Raw genomic sequence first — 5000 nt, forward strand, 5'->3', positions numbered from 1 at the left:
GGAGCAAGTCTGTGGAAAACTTCATCAAAATAATAGAAGAAATTCCAAATAAGATCCAGGTGATAAATACACTTATAAAGAAAGTTTACATCAATCAACGCATTCCATCAAAGAACAATAAGAAGTCCATTATGGTGAATATGCTGATTGATGGATTGAGAAAAAGAATGCCAAAATAGTACAATACATGTAATATGTGGTATTCCATTATTAATCTGCATCAACTTATCAAGAAATGCAATGCATGTCATGTACCAACACATCCTACTTGCACTGAAGTACAACAAAAAATAAAAGATAAAGACACAAAGGTATTCTGCTCAACATGCATAGTCTGGATAGAAAATATAATTAAGTCTAGACTGAATCTACACATAGTTGAAGATAAAGAAGAAGAAGAAGAAGAAGAAGAAGAAGAAGAAGAAGAAGAAGAAGAAGAAGAAGAAGAAGAAGAAGAAGAGAAAAATTAACTGGATACGTGTAAGGGTGCAGAGGAAGTCATTGATACAACATATGATGCCATTCAACAACATAATTACGAAGAAATAAATTATCAGATGGAAACAAATAATAGACCCAAGAAACTCTACCTTGACCTCCATACTTTCAGGGAAGAGCAAGAAAAAGGAAAAAAAAAGATATATCAGTAATTTACTGAAAAGAGGGAATTGCATATTTAGCGAAAGATGCTACTACAAGCATCCAAAGATATGCCATAATTATGAAATATATGGTAAATGTGCATATTTAGATGGATATGGATACGAATGCAGAGATCTCCATCCAAAAATATGCAAAAACAAGAAAGAAGGAAAAGGATGCAAATTCCAAAAAAAAAAAAAAAAAAAATGTCGAAATATGTTTCCTGCAACCATGAATGAAAGTCAGAAAACTCAAAAGCAAACAGACAAGAGAAATGAAAACAGATATAAAAAAAAAAGAAAAAAAAGAAGCCGAGTATATTCCCCGCTATGCACAAAAGACCCCAAGATATGATGCCTTTCAACCCAAATATGCACAGTTAAGCCCAACTACAAAGAATGCATCTATAATGCCAGGGGTAGTGCAGATATGGGTATAATTGCAGGTATACACACAAAATAAATATAAAGGCAAAAGAGCAAATATAATAGAAAAGTCAGATTTTTAATGGCAGAATTCCTGGAAATGAACAATAGAACATCATATCAGAACAGGAAGGAAGCATGGGAGAATCCATATTATTACCAATATTAGATAATGGGGATGAAACACAAACCATCATAGTGATGAATGCTCAGGGTTTAGTCCCAAGTAACTCTAAGAGGAAAATAGAGTTCTGAGAAGAACTAACCCAAATTGAAAAAAAAAATAGATATATTAAATATAATTGAAACATGATATTCCCAAGAGACTGGCAGTGATGACCAGATAAAGGGATTCCAAGCATATAGATCAGACAGAACAAATAGGAATCTAGGGGGAGCCACAATATATGGAAGAGACATAAATCAAGGAAAAATCTGTGAAATATACAGCAATAAAGAATGTGAAATGATTATGGTAAAATTGGAATATGATAACTAGTGAATATTGTAGTTTGCAGACCCCTAAATACTAAGTAGTTTGACATAATAATAAGAAAAAATATATATGATATATGTAGAAACCATAAAGACTGGAACTTAACTTTCCTTTCGTAGGTTGGAGAGAACGGATAGAAGAAAGTGGTTGTATGTATACATATATATACAAAAAAGAGAGTAATAGTAGCACACAAGATAAGAGGCAATTTGAAAAGCTTCAAGGTACGCTATTAGAACATAATATGCAACAAATAAACTACATTCCAACAAGAAAGGACAATGTCCTAGATTTAGTAATTGTGTATGAGGTGATATTATGTTAAAAAAATAACAGTGTATAACGGGAATTTCAGTTCGCAATGTCATAGAATTAATACTCCATTCCAAAGCAAGTGAGCGCAGAGATAAACAAAGCACAAAACAATGCGAAGAATATGGAAGATGTAATTTTTATAGTAAGAATATAAAATGCTCAAAAATAAATGAAGAATTGAACAAAAATCGGAAAAATTTATTCGTAAGTGATGATATACAGGTAAATACAGATATACTGTACAAAATACTGGAGAAAATTGTTGAAAAATATGTACCAAAAAAAAAAACAAAATCAGACATGCATACCTAGAGACAGAAGGGTCTTATTCCAGAAAATTAGTGAGTGGAAGAAAAATCTAGCAGAAGAAAAAGATTTATGGAAAATAATAGAAATGAAAATTAAGATAGTAAATGCAGAACAAAAGATTATAAAATCGAAGAAAATAAAAAAAAGGACCTAAAAGAAAGGATACTTAAAAATATATATAAAAAAAACCGAAGTTCTTTACTCCTATGCAAAAAAGAAGAATAAAGGGAGATTAGATATAGGTCCTCTGAGAAGTGGATGATGATTAATGAATAAAAAAGATGGAAATATGCAACATATTAGCAGACAAATATAAGAGTGAATTCACGCCAAGAATTGCGAATGAGAATAATGAAACAGAAATGAGAGACGAAAATATTGAATATCTAACGGTTATAGATATTAATAAAGCAGATATTGTACAGGCTATAAACGATATTAAAAATGGATCGGCGGCCAGAACAGATAGAGTTAAAGTGATTTTGTTAAAGATAAAGTTTAGATATGAGTGAGATACATGTTTAAACATAAATTACGATATATAACCAATATTTTCAAAAGTGGATCAAGACTAGAGGCAAGCAATTATAGACCTGTTAGTTTAACATGAAATATCATGAAAGTGTATGAAAGGGTAATAAAAAATAAAATAATTAATCATTTAGTTAAAAATAATTTATGTAATATAGGTCAACACGGTTTTGTGCCCGGAAAAAGTACACGAACCCAACTGATGGCACACTATGAAAACATATACAAAAATATGATAAATGAAAAAGACAGATGTGATCTATCTAGATTTTTCAAAAGCTTTTGACAATATAGGCTATAATATATTAGAGAAAAAAAATGAGAATGCATGATATTGTGGGAAAGATAGAAAAATGGGTAAAAGAATTTCTGCAAAACAGAAAACAGATAGTTGCAAATGACGAGAGATCAGATGAAGCTCAGGTAATATCTGGCGTGCCACAGGGTACGGTATTAGCTGCACTGCAGTTTGTTATGATGATATCCGATATAGAGTGTAATTTTAAAGACTGTAGTGATAGGTTTCCCTGATGAAACAAGATTAGAGAAATTACTTGTGATGAAGAGAGGAACTCATTACAAAGAGATCTAAACAAAATATATAAATGGGCGGAGATAGATAGGATGTATTTAACTCCGATAAATTCAAATCAATAAAGTATGGAAACAGAGAAGGAATGGTATAGACATACAGGGGACCTAATAATGAGACAATCACAAATAAGGAGGGAATTAAAGACCTTGGTGTAATGTTGAACAGGAATATGTTATGCAACAACCAAATAGCAACACTGTTGGCTAAATGTAAACAAAAATGAGAATGCTATTCAGATACTTTAAAACAAGAAATGCTGAACACATGATTATGCTTTACAAAACTTATATACGTAGTACAACTCGAGTACTGCAATGTGATATGGTAACCACACTATCAAAAGGATATTGCATAAATAGAGTGTACAAAGGTCCTTTATTGCTAGAATAGAAGAAGTTAAGGACCTTGACTACTGGGAAAGGGCTACAATTTTTTTTAATTGTACAGTCTAGAGAGAAGAGAACGCTATATAATAATAAAAGCATGGAAGCAAATCGAAGGAATTACTGAAAACATCATGGAGTTATAAATATCAGAAAAGGCAAGCCGAGGTAGATTAATAGTGCCCAAAACTATAACAGAAAAACTAAGGAAGACGCATAGGACATTAATCCACTACGCACCAGCATCGATAATGCAGCGACTATTTAATGAGCTGCTAGCTCATCTAAGAAATATATCAGGAGTGAGCGTAGATGTGTTTAAGAATAAGCTCGATAAACACCTAAGATGCATCCCAGACCATTCAAGACTGGAAGATGCAAAATACACCGGGAGATGCATTAGCAACTCTCTCTCTCTCTCTCTCTCTCTCTCTCTCTCTCTCTCTCTCTCTCTCTCTCTCTCTCAGCTCGCCTGGTTCTCGATAACTGATGAACATACCTAGATCAACGTAAGTAGAAAAGGATGCAGAAGATACCGAGTAGTTTTCAAAAATTATAATCATAAGTATTGTGGTTTAATTGATAATCATTTTATAAGATTTATAACAAAAATACAGATAACAACTTTAAGCAGAAGCATTGCTGTTTCATAAAATCATAAAAATATTACTGAATACTTTAATGAAGACAAGACAACTGAAAATAATAAAAATAGGTGTTTACTTGAAAAATCTATATACTATGGTCCACAATACACTGTTTAGAAAAAACAGTAATATTAATCGGGAATTCTTCGTAAAAATATACTGTTCTCAACCGTATTTCAGTAAAATACAGGCGACCTTAATTTCTCCTTCCTTTGTTATCATATTTTACGGGTTAGTGACTGTAATATCACTCGTTTACGTCAATGTATCTGTCTTTAAAACGTTAAAAAATCCTAGGATAAATGCTACCAAACACTTACGGTTTTTTTAAATGCAATTTCTCAAGTGTGTACATCACTAATAGATGTATAGATTAGAAAAAAGTAGTATAAAAAAACCATGTATGACATTTAAAACAGTACTGAATGATATCTTATAATTCAAGAAGTTCAATCATGATGGCACTGTCAAATCACTCATGAAAATGACAGACGAATCAAAGTACACAACAGTAGTTTAAAAACCATACAAACATTTAAAATAGCACTGGATTAAATCCTATAATTCAAGAAGTTCAATTACGAAGGAACTTCCGAATCATTCATGAAAATTACCGAAGAATCAAAGTACAAAACAAAGGAATAAAAAAAAATTAAA

Source organism: Palaemon carinicauda, chromosome 14 (genome assembly GCF_036898095.1).
Source record: "Palaemon carinicauda isolate YSFRI2023 chromosome 14, ASM3689809v2, whole genome shotgun sequence".
Taxonomy (NCBI): Eukaryota; Metazoa; Arthropoda; class Malacostraca; order Decapoda; family Palaemonidae; genus Palaemon; species Palaemon carinicauda.